General features: G+C 32.2%; 1 long non-coding RNA gene across 1 annotated transcript; it reads right to left on the bottom strand.

Moving 5' to 3' along the window:
- Positions 1-943, bottom strand: LOC146886685 (uncharacterized). The gene is made up of 4 exons (XR_014994301.1): positions 808-943; positions 592-727; positions 347-490; positions 1-280 (listed from the first exon to the last, which is right to left on the bottom strand). It is a non-coding gene; the product is annotated as an uncharacterized LOC146886685 (long non-coding RNA).
- Positions 944-16,876: the final 15,933 nt, after the last annotated feature.

Here is a 16,876-nt window from a genome sequence, read left to right as displayed (position 1 = left end):
GTGAATTTTCAAACAAGAGGTCCCATGATTTACATAGGCTTCCAAATCTCTTGAGAGATTTCAAAGGAAGTTTGAAAAGAATTGAGAATGCAAGATCATCATGTAAATGGTTATGAAGCTTTTGGGTCAGAAACTTTTTCTCCATCTCTTGTCTATGCCAAAAGTTAATGAGTTGCCAATGATCTTTGGTGTTCTCACTCCAAAGGTAAATGGGATGGATAATGAGTTTGCAATGTTTGTTAATGAGATTCTTGATGGTGGTCTCTTCCAAGTACTCCAACTAATGAAGAAAAAATGAGTTAACAAAGAAAATAACATGAAAAATGGGTTAAGTTAATTTATGTACCTGATCATCCTTTAGGAAGAGAGTGATTTTGATTCCTCTTGAGAGGTGTTGGGCATTAATATCCTTGGTAACAATAAAAGAGGCATCGGGTTGAGATTACCAAATATATTGTCCAAGGTCATTATACTGAGAGGTGATGATAACCTTTTGTGTAACCAAAAAGGCAGAGTAGAAGCCAACATACACAACATTACAATTAATCAACATGCAAAGTGAATGAAAATGGAACATTGTCACAAACATACCATCGCTGGTCATTCCAATACCATTATCGATGACAAAAAGTGTTTTGTTTTCCTTGTGAGGGACCAATCTAATAGGCAATTCATCATCTAAAATGTGCATGTTGGCAAGCCTCTCAAATCGACTTTTATCTAAAGCCTATCAAGGTACATATTGATTAATAATTGTTCCAAAAAAGAAATGTACAAATATAAAATCAAATTTAAATGATAACTTACATTAGAAGCATTGTTAATAAGTTCGCGAAGGAAGATTTCTTTGTTGGAATAGAAAGTCTTCTTCATGAGACTCAACATCTCACCTTCCAAAACCAATGTCTCAACATTCACCATTGCAATTGCTTTGTAATGTAACAAACTAGATTGGGTCAATATAATGAAACAAGGTTACTAATGATCATCTTTTATGTTCATTAACATATCCACTAAATATAACCATTTAATGCATTATCATCCTTAATATTTACTTTTAATAATTTAATTTTAAAATAATTATCAATTTTTTAACTTTAATGAATTAATTTTTAAAATTAATTTTTAATCATTATTATCTTCAATTTTAGTACTCTTTATTTCTTTTTTGTTTTCGAACATGAAATAATTTTTTTACTTTAAATTAGTAATTAAGTCATTATTTTAATATAGCATAAAATCGTAGAATATAATTTCATTTTTAAAAATAATATTGTTGGAAATATATTATAAATATAGTAATAAAAATAAAATAAAAATTCAATCAAATATTGTACGTTTCATAGTATATTTTGTTTAATCATATAATTATACTAATTAAAACTTTATTAAATTCTATGTAATAATTCGTTGAAGTATCTTATAATTTATCTTAATATATTAATATCTTTTAATAATATTTATTTTAATATAATTATTACTTAACATAATGAAGTTTGAAAAAGAAATTCCAAAGATATTAACAATTATTGAAAATATTATCTTACTTTTAAATACTTTTCTCCTTCTTTCTTTGTTTATTCTTGTCTACCTGTTTATATAAAATAAATTGATATTGTAACCTAGCTATAGAAGGAGATGAATAAAACATTAGACATTTTATAATCTAGTTTAAAGAAACAAAGTAATAGTATAAAAGACAAAGAAAAATGCACACAAAAAGCTTAGAGTAGTTCATTCCAAATGCAGAGGTTACCTTCGATCCACTCTATTAAATCAATAAGTTGTCCTGATATTTTATTTAGAAGTTCATATTGTAACATCCCATTTAAATAAATAAACTTAATTAAATGAAACATCATATAGAGTATTATATAAAGACCATACAGTGAAGTATATCGGTATCCACTGTTACAGTCATCCAGAAGTATTCAACCAACCAACAAACCATGATCCATACATTTTCTCATACCAAGCTCATAAATTCCAGTCCCATTGTGTCATATAGAATAATACATACAAGACCTCATACATGACTTTGTAAAGCAACACACCAAGCAATCATTAGAAAACATACACGTATCCGATCAACACTGTCAATCTCGCTCAGGCGTAAGAGCTCTCACTCAGGCGAGAGGAACCCCTCGTTCAAGCTACCAGATCTCGTCTGAGCGAGATTGCAATAGTGGGCACGTCGAGGTCTCGCTCAAGCTAGTCCATCTCGCTCAGGTGAGAGGTTCTCGCTTAAGCAAGAGCTTTCGTTTTGAGCGACCAACCCGCTCGCCTGGGCGAGTTCAGTAGAACCCAAATGTTCCCTTGCGTGCCAGACCAGATTCATGCCACTCCAACAGTACAAGCATCATATTAACACATGACCAACATCATATATCAAGCATTCACAACTTAAAGCAGACCAAATAGGCATAAATAACACAAAAATAGTGAACCCTAACTTCCCTTACCTAGACAGATGCTAGCGGAAAGCACAAGCACTCAAAAAAGGGTTACCACAACTCTTGGACCAGAGTTACAAGCTGGAAATGCTAATGTCAGAACCAAAAATGAGGTTACTAAGAGAACTCTAGTTGGAACCACGAAGAATAAGCAGAAGAAAAGAAAGCCTGAGTCGAGAACCAACTTACGTGCAATAGAATAGAGTTTCTAGCTCAACGAGGAACGAGAGTCAAACCCTAGCAGAGCTTTTTTCTCCAGCAATGGAAAGGGGAAGGGTTCCTGTTTTCTGGGAATGGGGCAGAGTAAAGGGGGTTAGGGCTAGAAAAGAGTTTTGGGCACCCTATGGGCTGGCCCTTAGGCCCAATAGTTAAGACCAGACCCTTAAACATAAGAGCAGAAAAAGTGGGTCTTACACACATTATCGATTTTCATTATTTTAAAAGTAAAATAATGTTTGAAAAGTGGAGATTTCATAATGTTAAAGTAAAATAATATTTAAAATTTTGAGCAACCTAATAAAACATTAAAAGAAAGTCTAAAGATAACAAATCCAAAAATAACTTGAAAATTTAAAAATGGACTTAAACTCTTGGTTTTGCGATAATAGCTCGCTCAGTAACTCGTCGTCTAGCAATCCCATCAACAACTAAAAAGTGTTTTAAAAATTAAAAGAAAATTACAAAATATTTTTAATTGTCTAAACTATTCTATAAGTGAGTTTCCATTGAATTCAAACCTTTATGATCCTTTTGAATGCCAAGTTTCATGGATTGTATTGGAGCACGAGATAATCCTCTATCATATCCTTCTTCTTAAAAAGAATTTCTCTTTAAATTCATACCACTTGAAGATTGATTCATTCTTCTTAAATTTGGTAGTGGTAGAAATAGTTCACTCCTTCTTAAATTTCTTCTTGTCCTTCCATGAGGTGGACTTCTTGTAACATTTCATTCTCATGAGTTTATTGTTTCTTTATACCGGATTAGTATATAATAATCACTTTCAGTATCTTAAACAATTTGCTTAAAAATTCATTATTGATTCAATAAGTTGTCCTACTATATATAATGTCTGACCTAGATAACAGAAATTCACATGATCGATTTTCATAATTTTAATAATTCAACAAGTGGAAATTGTATTTTACTAGTATACATTATCACTAATTAAGAAGTTTTTTATCGGGTAAATCGAAAAAATAAACTATAATAATTTATCTTAATAAAACTAACAGAATAGTTTTGCATGCCTCAATCTCATGATTTTGATCCACATCAGAAAAACCTTCGATATTATATGAATACTATAATTTAATAACTTCAAAACAAAATAAATAATAAATTAATTTCACGCCACTAATTACAAATAAAAAAAATAAAATAAAAATATTTTTCGTCCTAAACGAAAAGAAAATATAACTAGGCACTTGAAATTCCTAACTCTATAACAGAATTATTATCCCCCAATGCTCCCTGCATAATTACTTTAATTTTTCATAACTTTTCTCTTAAGAAAGATGATAATGCTATATTTATTTATTTTTAAATATTATTACTTTATTGATTTAGTCCTAACTTATTTCTTAATATTAAAAAATATTGTTTTTCTAAATTTTGAGTTTTTAAATGTTAGTTTATGTACATTGGAATTGATAGTTGGTACGCATAATGAAGTCATTTCATTTTAAGAATTGATACACGACATATTTTTTTCACCTATAATTTTTTTTTATGTGAAATAACAATTATTAATAATAACCAAGTCAGTAGTAATATATTTAGACAAGACTACAGAACATATCATTTTGTTTTAGTAACGCTTTACTCGCGCTTCACTCATCAGGTTCCTCTAGGTAGCTCATCATCCTTCTAGGAGGTAAGACAAAGTTTTACTAATATGCATGATCCTCTCTTTGCTTAGTATATTTAGTGTCAAAATTTTCATGTTCTAGATTTCTTTTCAGATGTCGGAAGTGTTAAGATATGTCAAATATTCTATTAGCAAATATTCTGTAATCACATATTGTGTTAGCTGTAATTTAGGCATTATTACCTCTGTGAGCAAATCTATGCAGCTGTCATTCCTTTAATAGACGAGAAATTATATCACCATTGTATGTATATATGGTACCCTATTCTTTGAAATAATATATCAGAATAATTCTTTAAATCCTGTTTATATGGTATCAGAGCCAAACACCAACATCCTCTACAATATAGGAAGCGATGCTTCTTTATTTGAATATTTCTGATGACTCCTTCCGATAAAAATCAATCTAAGAAACATGATTTTGGGACTTTCGCTGCTACCCATATGCAAGAAGTTACTCTCAAGAGCCATAGTTCTACTGCTGCCAGATTTGTGACCAAGTCAGGTACATCTAACTCTGCTCTTAATCTTTTTGTTACTAGAGGTAATGATTCAATAATTGATTCAAGTGCTACTGATCATATGACTTGTGATCCACAAAAAGTTTTTCCCCTAATTGTTCTAAGACTGCTAATATTAATGTCAATGGGGTCTCATCTCCTATTGAAGGTGTAGGTACTATATCCCTCTCACTCTCCTTATCAACTTCTTATGTTTTATTTGTTTCTATATTGAACTGTAATCTTCTCTCTGTTAGCAAGTTAACCAAATCACATTCTTGTGTTGCCTTTACCCAACCCAATGTTTATTCCAAAACATTCATTCTAAGGAGAAGATTGGCAATGGTAGAGAGAGTGAAGGACTGTATTATCTTGAAAATGTCTAACAACAAACCCATAAAAGAGCGTTGGCTTGTCTTGCGAATGAACATATACAAGATAAAAACAAAAAAAGGAAATTTGTTTATGGCATAGAAGATTGGGACATCCCTCTTTTGGTTATCTAAAAAAAATTATTTCCATCACTATTTCATAAATGCAATATTTCTAATTTTATTTGTGAAACTTGTCTAATGGTAAAAAGTCATCGTGTTGTGTTTCCTTTAAGCAATAAAAAAACAGATTTTCCTTTTTCATTAATCCACACAGATGTTTGGGCCCTTTCTCACAACACCAATGAGACCTGAGTCAAACCATATAAGGCACTGACATCACTCTCAACCCAAAACCTTAAGGCAATGGGTTTATGGGTCTTTATTCTTATATAGTGCTCCACTTTCTCATTTCTAGCCAATGTGGGACTTAGAATCACACTTGGATTCCTAACAGATTGTACTCGGGTAACTTGGGTGTATTTGCTTAAACATAAAAGTGATATATGTAATGTGTTTCATTCCTTCCATCATACGATAGTTACTCAATTTAACACATATATTAAGGTAATTCGATCAGACAATGGAGGGGAACATTTTAAGACTGAGTTAATTGAGTTCATGAACTCTAAAGGCATCTTGCATCAAACTACATGTCCTTATCCACCACAACAAAATGGGGTGGTTGAGAGAAAAATAGACATATATTAGAGGTGACAAGATCACTTTTGATAGATGGTAATGTCCCATCTCATTTACGGGGTGAGACTGTGAGTTCTGTAGTTTATTTGATTAATCGAACACCTTCTAGTGTGTTTAACTTTCGAAGGCCTTTAGATATGTTGTTTGATCATTGTATCCTTCCTTCCATGGTTTCTTTACCACCTCATATTTTTGGATGTGTTATATATGTTCACTTACACCCACATCAACGTACAAAGCTTGAAGAACGAGTTTTACTATGTATTTTTGTTGGGTATGGTTAATGAGATGACAACTTTAGAAAAAAAAACAATTAGGATTTTGTGTCCTTATCAAGAGGGAAAAAAATTGTGGGCTGCAAATGGGTATTTACAATTAAGCATAGAGCTTAAATAACTATTGAGAAGTATAAAGCACGACTTGTGGCTAAAGGTTACACTCAGTCTTATGGTATAGATTATCAAGAGACGTTTGCACCGGTAGCCAAGTTCAATACTATGAGAATACTTATGTCACTAGCAGCAAACCAAGATTGACCTCTTCTACAATTTGATGTGAGAAATGCTTTCCTACATGGAAAAATTTTAGAAGAAATTTATATGGATTATCCACCAGGCATGAAAGATTCAATTGGAATGAAGGTTTGCAAATTAAAGAAGCCTCTATATGGATTAAAACAATCCCCAAGAGCATGGTTTGGAAGGTTTACCAAGTCTATGAAGGCTTTTGGCTATGGAGCTAGTAACTCTGATCACACCTTATTTTTAAAGAGAGAAAAATGAAGAATTACAACTTTGATTATATATGTAGATGACATGATTGTTACAGGAAATGACCAAGATGAGATTTCTAGTTTACAACAATACCTTGCATTTGAATTTGAGTGAAATAACCTAGAAACCTCAAATATTTTTTGGGTATTGAAGTAGCTAGATCAAAACATGGTATTTTTCTATGCCAAAGAAATATAATATTGACTTACTATTGGAAACTGGACTACTTGGGAGTAAACCAGTTGATGTACCAATTGAACAAAATCATAAACTCTTTTAATGCTCAAATTAAGCAAACATAAACAAAGGGAGATACCAAAGGCTAGTAGGAAAATTAATTTATTTGTCTCATACACGTCCAGATATTATCTATGCAATGAATGTTGTTAGTCAATTTATGCATGACCCATGAAAGCTTCATATGAATGTTGTTGAGAGGATTTTGAGATATTTAAAGTCCACTTTTGGAAAAGGAATTTTATTCTCAAATCATGGAAACTTAAAAGTAGAAGGGTACACTGATGCAAATTGGGTAGGTTCAAAAGATGATAGAAGATCTACCTCTAAATACTTTACTTTTGTAGGAGAGAATCTTGTAACTTGGAGGAGTAAAAAATAGTCTATAATAGCAAGATCTAATGCTGAAGCAAAATTCAGAGCCATGACACTAGGTGTATGTGAACTTTTGTGGATTAAAAATGTGCTATCAGATTTTGGTTTTAAACAAAATGAAACTATGAATTTGTATTGTGATAATACGTCGACTATAGCAATTAATCACAATCCAGTGCAACATGATAGAATAAAGCATGTGGAGATTGATAGATATTTCATCAAAGAGAAACTTGAAGCTGGAATAATTTCCTTTCCTTTTTTTTGTAAGATCATAATTGTAGTTGGCTGATGTTCTCACTAAAATAGTGTCAAGCATAGTGTTTAATGAGTCTTTATTCAAGTTGGGAATTTGTGATATCCATGCACCAACTTGGTACCTTTATATGTATATATATGGTACCCTATTCTTTGAAATAATATATAATAATTATTCTTTAAATTTTTTTATAAATCTTTTTATAGGAAGTGTACTGCTGAATTTCATGTGAGCTTCGATGACTTGTACCCAACAAATTTTTGGTCAACTAAGCAGGAAGATGATAATAGTTCAATTAGGAACCTCAAGATTTGTGGGAAATATGTGCCTATGAGATACTGGTTAGGATCTCAATACTTGTGTTACACCTGTTACACATTTATGTAATTGATGAATATTTTAATTTTTTTAAAGGTACGGTTAATTGTGGTTGAATTATTACTGGTTTTTGGATCTCATTATTTATTGCTAAGAAGTATCTGCAGGCAGGCTTCATAATTTTCAGAAGAGAATGTTTTTTAATGTGAGTGAGCCATTTTGTTTGGTATACTTGTCTGTCACATGCTTTGTACTCGGGACTTTCCTATACAAAGATTTAGCTTGATAAGCATTATTTTCGCTATTTATTAACCATTCCTACATGGATAAAGGGTCAAAGTGGAATTTTCATTGGCAAGTGTGGAGGAAGATTGGGGTCAAAGGCTTAAGAAAGATGATAACACAAGCTATATTTATTTACTTTTAATTATTATTACTTTATTGATTTACTCCTAACTTATTTTTTAATATTAAAAAATATTGTTTTTCTAAATTTTAAGTTTTTAAATGTTAGTTTTTTACATTGGAATTGATAGTTGGTACGCATAATGAAGTCATTTCATTTTAAGAATTGATACACGACATATTTCTTCAGCTATAATTTTTTTTTTCTATTTTTATGTGAAATAAAAATTATTAATAATAACCAAGACAATATCAATTATATTTAGACAAAAGTACATAACATATAATTTTGTTTTACTAAGAAAGATTTTAATAATAATGATTCACCTCTTTACAAAGCACAAATCACATGTGTCCCATACTTTGCAACCATGAGCCATGTTTAAAATTAATTAGGGTCTTTCTTGGCATTTACACTATGTCTACAAATTAAAAAAAAAAAAAATCATAAGTTGAAATTGTACATAGTTTAAAATAAAATTGGCAACATATATATATATATATATATATATATATATATATATTAAATTTAAATATTAAGAAAGTCATTAATAAAATAATTTTGATACAAGTTATATTAACACATTTTAGATTAAAATTTGATTTTGGTGAATTAATGGATTACGAAAATTAATAAAGCTTATTTGCCAACTTTGTTTAATTAATTAGCTTTTACATGGCACTATAAATAAAAATGATTGGTTCACTCATTCTCCTCATTCTTCATAAAATGTTCATTCATAATGACTAATTTTCTTTTTGTTTTCATTGTGTTTTATTTATTTTATGGTTATAGTAAGGGATTCGATCATTGCACAATTACAAAATACCCTGTAATGCAACAAAAGCAAAACTAAGAAAGTTTATTATACATGGTCTATGGCCATCTAATTATAATTGTGATCCTTCTAAAGTACTACATGAATGTGAGGTAAGGCTTCCATTTAAATTTATGTTATTGGAGAGATGATATTGGAAAGAATATAACTAGATTGTTAATTATATTTAGTTCGCAACAATAGAAAGTGAGCTCAAACAAGATTGGCCAAATTATTTTGTAGATGACATTAAATTTTATTAGTTTTGTTTAAATAGTGAGTGTGTTTTTATTTTCTAGGTTTCTTTATATTCATGTCTTTCTCTATTTTTTGGGTAAACCATTCAAAATTTACATTCTAAGATAACCTAAACCACTGAATGAGTTTCACATTTCCGACTATTGCAAAGAATTCGAAAGTCCTCGCGTGCATTGCTTTACAAATGGCGATTTGTTCCACAAGAGTTGTTTCATTTCGCCACAAAATATATACAGTTTATTATGATGGTTAAAAATCGTTACAAAATATATCATTTGTACGGATAAAAATTGTCTAAAAATATATTATACTTTGACAGTTAAAAGTCGTCACAAAATATATCATATTTTGACGATTAAAATCGCCACAAAATATACAATATTTTAAGAATTAAAAATGACAACAAAATGTTTAAAATATTTTTTGAATGTTTTAAAATTTTAAAAATATTTATTAATTATTTTTCATTGATATGATAACTAATACTTTAAAAATGTAGGCAACCTCTACTATAAGTAGTGACATAGTATCGTGTGTTAAGTTATTTTTGGTGTAATTTTGAAATATAAAAGTAAATATATTATTTTTGTTGAATTTGTTGAGTATTATTTTTTTATAGTAGTAATTTTGGTAAAAAATTTATGAATTATAATAGAGGTAACAAAAGTAATAAAATTAATGTATAATGTTTAGGTGGTATTATATTATTTATGTTTTTATGTTTATTGAATATTTAAATAAAAAAAGTAAGTGGAAGTTATAATTTATTTTTTATTTATATTTTTGTACTTTAATTTCTTTATGAGACTTTAATCGATAAATTGTTTATTTTTGGACATAAATAAATAAATAAGTAAAATTTATAGTTATATTCTAAAATGAAATAAAATAGTAACTATTAACTTTAAATACAAACTTAATTTTTTTTTAAATATCCCAATTGGTTGAAATTAATTAGTTTTCTTGTAATTTGATTTTTTTTAATTGAAATTTATAAAGTATAATTAAATACAAAATATATTTATTCAATCAAAGACATTACAAGTAGCATAATTACATAATTAAAAAAAAACTAAACTAGTACCGATGGAATGGATTTTTAAATTTCACAGAACATGGATCTCCATTAGGATGATGTATATATGTTGTTTGGATGAACAATTCAATATATTTTCAAGTGTCGAGACGTGCCATGGACGGGTCCAAATGTTGAGCTTTTTTCCACCGCTTGATCATTTGTGCAAATCCATTTTCTGTTTTGATTTCAGTCGTGTCATGGATAAGTTTGTTGTTGACTACCCTCATGGGACGAATTTAGTCAATATGAGTTATTACGAAATAGTTCCCACAATGTGTTCTCTGCGTTATTTTGTCTAGAAGCTCATCAAAGGTGAAATTGTAGAGGATTGACATAGTCACAGTAGCATATAATTTCAAGTATAGCCCATAATCATATAAGTTATCTATGATGCCTGCCCGTCTAAGAAGTCCTCCATAATATAACTTTGCTAGTGAACGTCGAATAGGGTTTGAGATTGTGGAAGACGAGGAGGGAGGTTGTTGTAGAAGACTATGTATTTTGTCAGCAGACGTTGTAAACGTAACAAAAAAATCAATTATTGTGTTAATGGGTAGATGAGACTTACAATGAATCATTTATGCAACGTCATCATCTGTTGAGATTTGAAGAACATCATACATAATGGCTCTTTATTCATTCAATGTGGGTCTTCTGAAGTACAATGTACTGATGGATGTCGTGCTTGGAACCTCTAGAGTTGAGCATACTTTCAAACTCAACATGTTGAATGTGCAATTTTCTGGTGTGCGAAAGAGTTTTGAACTTTCACATTCGAACTTCACACCATCTTCGCATTCCATCATTTGGCCATTGGAAAACAAGGCTGCAAGGTAGGAATTTGGATAATTGTCTTGGGTGTTGATGCCAAAGTGTTCCATGTCAAAAAATTGGATGTGTTGATCTTTTGATATTTGTTGTAGTTGCAAGGTAGGAATTTGAATAATTTTCTTAGGTGTTGATGCCAAAGTGTTCCACGTCTAAATATTAGATGTGTTGATCTTTTGATAGTTGTTGTAGTTAGTAGGTTTGTTATGCAATACCAGAGTACACTAAGTTCTTTTTAGAGTTTCTGTATTTATAAGGGAAGTAGTCGTGGGTCTTGCTATGGATTCAAATAAGGTCTATATGACCCGATATCGCAATAAAGTGCATATATATTGTCATAGTATTAGGTTATATGTGATACCATTAATGAATACACTGTGTAAGGCCATGTAAAGTACCTATCAGCTTTTACAATGGTCAAATATTAAATCTGGCTTGTAACACTATCCTAATAAAGCTTGACAAGTCTTATCATAATGACACGGTGCATGTGTGGCCATGTATTTAAAATATGCATTATCTTTTACAATTTGTGGAATTAAATATCTTCCTTGGTACGTTATCCTAATTGAAGTATATGTCAGCTTTGATAGGGGTCAAATAATAAATCAGCCTTGGCACTTCAAAATAAAGTTGATAAGTCTTGTCATAATGAGAAGGTGCAAGTGAGGCCATGTACTTGAAATATGTGTCAGCTTTTATAGTGGTGAAAGTAAATATCTTCCTTGGCACGTTATCCCAATTGTAGTATTCGTCAACTTTTACAGGGGTCAACTAATAAATCAACCTTGAGACTTCCTAAAGTTGACAAGTCTTGTCATAATGAAAAGGTGCAAGTGAGGCCATATATTTTAAATATGTGTAAGCTTTTACAATGGTTAAATTTAATATCTTCCTTATCACACTATCCCAATTGTAGTATCTGTCAGTTGTTACAAGGATCAGCTAATAAATTAGCATTGACACTTCGCAATAAAGTTGACAAGTCTTGTCATAATGAGAAGGTGCAAGCACTACAAGAAATTTGCTAATTAACGACAAACTAATATCAACGAAATAAGTCGTCGGTAAATATAATTTGTCGACGAATCTCAAGCAGGAAAAATACTGACGAATATTTTCGTCGATAATAACACAATCGTCAGTTCTTCTCCTCCAAATACACCACCGAAGTTGTCGTTACTATTGTCGCCCACTACTGCTGCCACTACCGCTGTTGTGCCACTCCCAATCGCCGCTATGACGACCTTCTTCTAGTAACGCTGTCACTGGCCTGAGTTCGACTTCCCGTTCACGGGGTAAGGGGTTTTGTTGTTCGAGCAATCATCCAACCTTTTAATTCATCCTTACCAATCATTGTTGTGCTAATAGTTGCTTCCATTTTTGTGGCGAGAGGGAATCGAAGTGGGCTTCTATGTGAGTAGGGGGTTTCTGTGGAGAAGGGGTTATTGTGGAAGGAGGGTGCTATGTTTGGTTTTGCTCCGGCCGTTGAGGCGCTTCGACCGTCGAGGCGCTCTAGCCGTGGGGGAACGTACTGACTTTAGTGTTTTTGGGCTGTCGTAGAGGTAACACCCGTTTTCCTTTAATTTTTCTCCATACTACAATGCATCTGAATTGAATGTGATAGGGCATATTTCTGTTGTGATTTGAAGCTTAATTTTTTCCAAAGTATCATGCTTTGATTGTAGTATCATCCATATGTGATTGTGGTATGCATGCTGCTGCAAACTAAATTATGTTGCCATTTCATATGTTAGTAATTGTGCATCTCTTAAAGTATAGTGTTTGGAGAAAATTAACACACATTACTTGGTCGTTGTGTCAAGTCCAATATATGGGGGCTGAATCCTAATTGTAGAATTGTGCAACATTTTTATACTTAAATCACAATGCTAATTTCATAATATTGCCATGATGTGGAACGGTGGCAGCAACACCACTAATTGCTTAATTGGTGCAGTGTAAATTTTGTGGCAACCTTTATCATCTTATTGTGGCAGAAAATAATTGTGGCCTTTTGAGTCTAGACTAGCTATGCATAAACTAAGTCACACAAATTAGCCTCCACATATGAATTTTCGTTTTCCATGTTATTCCTCACTTTGACCTTAGTTTTCATCATTCTTATACTAATTAGATTGTGTTTGCATCATTGCTTAACAATTCCTTTGCTAATTTGGTAGTCTTAGCTCATTTTGGCCAATTTCTAGTTCATTTTTTGGGTTTTGACTAGGCAAACTCGAATTTCCTTGTTAATTTTGAGTTGTGATGTTTTCTCCACATTTCTTTTGTTAATTAGAATTTGCCCAAGTAGTTTTATAAGAGTTATATGCACTAGTCTACTTAATTTTTAAATTTTTGCAGTTTTAGCATAGTTTAGTGGTAGGTTTAGGTCTTAAGGACTTAGATTTTGAGTTGTTATTTTTAGTCGTGTGAGCTGTTTTGTAGTCATATTTTGGCATTAGAAACTTGTTTGAATAGTTAGATTAAAGTTGCATAGGATAGGTTAGTACTTGCACATAGAAAATACTTAATTTAGTAGACTAGACTTGGTTTTAGGTAGTGATTTTGTGTAAATCTTTTAGGAGACAGTTTGTGAGTTAGGATTAAGTTTTCTTAAGTCATTTTAACCTTGTCTAGGTAGTTTCTATCCACTTCTACCCATGATTTAGCATAACCATAGTTTTTAGCCTAGTTTTAGTGTGTTTTTAGAGGTTTTAGGTAGTGAAAGTTTGAGTTTAGGTAGGATTTCAGTTTTGAGTTATTTCTTAGGTTCCTTTTGTCATTTTAAGTTTGTTGAGTAAGTTCTTGGTGTTTTTTTTACCAGTTTTCATAGATATCATATTAGAGCAAAATTGCAAAAAGTCAACTCATGGTCAACTTAGCAACTTTTCACCCAATTTAGTGGTTATTTTGCCACTGTTTCAACTGCCTTTTCTGCCCTGGGTTCACTATTTCTACATCAAACTAAGTCACAAAGTTAGTCACTCTAATTGAATGAGAAAAACATAAACTAAGTTGTGAGTGTAGACTACTTATGCCTAAACTAAGTCACACAAACTTAGCCTCCACATATGAATTTTCGTTTTCCATGTTATTCCTCACTTTGGCCTTAGTTTTCATCATTCTTATACTAATTAGATTGTGTTTGCATCATTGCTTAACAATTCCTTTGCTAATTTGGTAGTCTTAGCTCATTTTGGCCAATTTCTAGTTCATTTTTTGGGTTTTGACTAGGTAAACTCGAATTACCTTGTTAATTCTGAGTTGTGATCTTTTCTCCACCTTTCTTTTGTTAATTAGAATATGTGTATTAAAGCACCCTAAACATTCTCGATTAGTTTGCACTTGCATTTAAGGTTCACATAAAAAAGTCAAAGTTTAGTCAAGTTTGAGCATGTGCATTTGGCTTCATTGGTTCATATTCTACATTTGCTTGATTTGGTGCTTAGTTCATGTTGAATCAACTTCCTACAACTCCATTTTTACTATTTTAAGGGTGTTCAACTTCTACATTTGCAGGTACATTGACTATCTTCTTTTGTAGTTCCTTCTTCTTTGACTCAACCTCAACCCTTCTCTAGTATTTTTGGTATGTAGCTTTCATTGTTATTTGTTTTTGTTGTTTGAATATATATGATTGAAGTATGATTATAGCAAATACCAATTGCTTTATATAATTGCTACCTTGAAATCAGGTAAACTACCTTGAAATCAAATGCCTTCTACATGCATGGGCTTAAGTAGTAATAAGTTTATTACTTAAGTCCAATGTTTGATAATTTTCCTTTGTTGCACTTATGTAGTGTAACATAACATTTTCCTCCTTTGGTTTGTCCTAGAACATGGTCGAATTTCCCATCCAATTGTTTTATATAATTAGTACCTTGATCATGATTTGTATATGTAAATTGCTATTGGGCTAACATAATATTATAAAATTGGTGCAAAAATTGAAATCAAGTAAACTAGAGGTGTGCTAGAATGAAGAAATTATTTGTCCACCCTCTATCTTTGCTTTCTACATGCATAGGCTTAAGTAGTAATAGGTTTTTTTACTTAAGTCCCATGTTTGATAATTGTACTTTGTTGCACTAGCATACTGTAACATAACATTTTCCTCCTTTGGCTTGTCCCAGGACATGGCCGAAGTTCCCATCCACCGTGGTTGGATGTATGACCGTTGTTTTCCTGGAAGAAGAGGTTTGAAGGAAACTTTTCTCATAGGAGTTGAAGACTTTGTTCGGACAGCTCGACAATATAAATATTATGCTCTTGATGAAGGGATTAGATGTCCATGATTAAAGTGCCAATGCACTAAAATTTTGAAAGACGATGTGGTTAAAGTTTATCTACACCAAAAAGGATTCATACCAAATTACAAGATTTGGACATTTCATGGTGAAGAAATTCCCTCTGTTGATTTGATTGCACAATAAAATTGCCTTCATAGTTCAAGCACTATTGCACACACCTTTAAGATGGATCAATTTATGTATATGCAAGAAATGGTGAATGATGTTTGACCTTGCAAAACAACAGATCATGTTTGACCTTGATTCTGTAGTCAGCCACTACAGATAATACACACATATCACAAAACAAACGCAAACCTAACAAGAAAGGTATAGGAGACAACTCACCCTATCAATTTTCTCTCTTTTACCAAAACCTTTAAAATTAAGAAAGGAAATTATCTCAGATATAGTCATAAGTGTGCACCCTCATCACTCTACCAAGAAATTTTCTGTTCTTAATACTTCCAGTTCACAAGTTCCATTCCATGCGCACCAATGCTTCTTGGAAAGAACCTCTCCCTTTGCGCACCAACACATCGGAAAGAACAAGTAATACCTCTTACCTGCTCGCCAAAACCCAGTAAGAGCATTACTTTTCTTAGGTCTTATAAGAAACTATCCTTGCCTGCTCACCAAAACCCAACAAGAGTACCACTCTTACCTGCTCACCAAAACCCAGTAAGAGCGCTGCTTCTACTAAGACCTGTAAGCAACAACTCTTGCCTACTCATCAAAACCCAGCAAGAGTATCACCCTTACTTGCTCACCAAAACCCGGTAAGAGCGTTGCCTACCCTGAGACTCACAAACAACAACCCTTGCCTGCTCATCAAAACCCAGCAAGAGCCCACCATTTACCTGTTCACCAAAACCCGGTAAGAGTGTTATTTTTCCTGAGTCTCACAATCACAACTCTTGTATGTTCGACAAAACCCGACAAGAGTCCCACCCTTACCTGTTCATCAAAACCCGGTAAGAGCATTGCTTCCCTAAGACTTACAAACAACAACTCTTGTCTGCTCAACAAAACCGGACAAGAGTCTCAACCCTTACTTGTTCAACAAAACTCGGTAAGAGTACTACTTTTCCTTAGGTCTTACGTGCAACCACCCTTGCATGTTCACTAAAACCCAGCAAGAGTACCACCCTTACCTGTTCACCAAAACCCGGTAAGAGTGTTTCTTCCACTAAGACCCATAAGCAACAACTCTTGCCTGCTCACCAAAACCTAGCAAGAGTATCACCCTTACCTGCTCACCAAAACCTGTAAGGACGTTGCTTACCCTGAGACTCACAACAACCACCCTTGCTTGTTCATCAAAACCCGACAAGAG

The sequence above is a fragment of the Vigna unguiculata genome, chromosome 4 (assembly GCF_037176805.1).
Source record: "Vigna unguiculata cultivar grain cowpea cultivar isolate G323 ecotype 2 chromosome 4, ASM3717680v1, whole genome shotgun sequence".
Classification (NCBI taxonomy): domain Eukaryota; kingdom Viridiplantae; phylum Streptophyta; class Magnoliopsida; order Fabales; family Fabaceae; genus Vigna; species Vigna unguiculata.
Note: the sequence above shows the minus strand (reverse complement) of the source record. Positions and strands in the feature narration are given on the sequence as shown.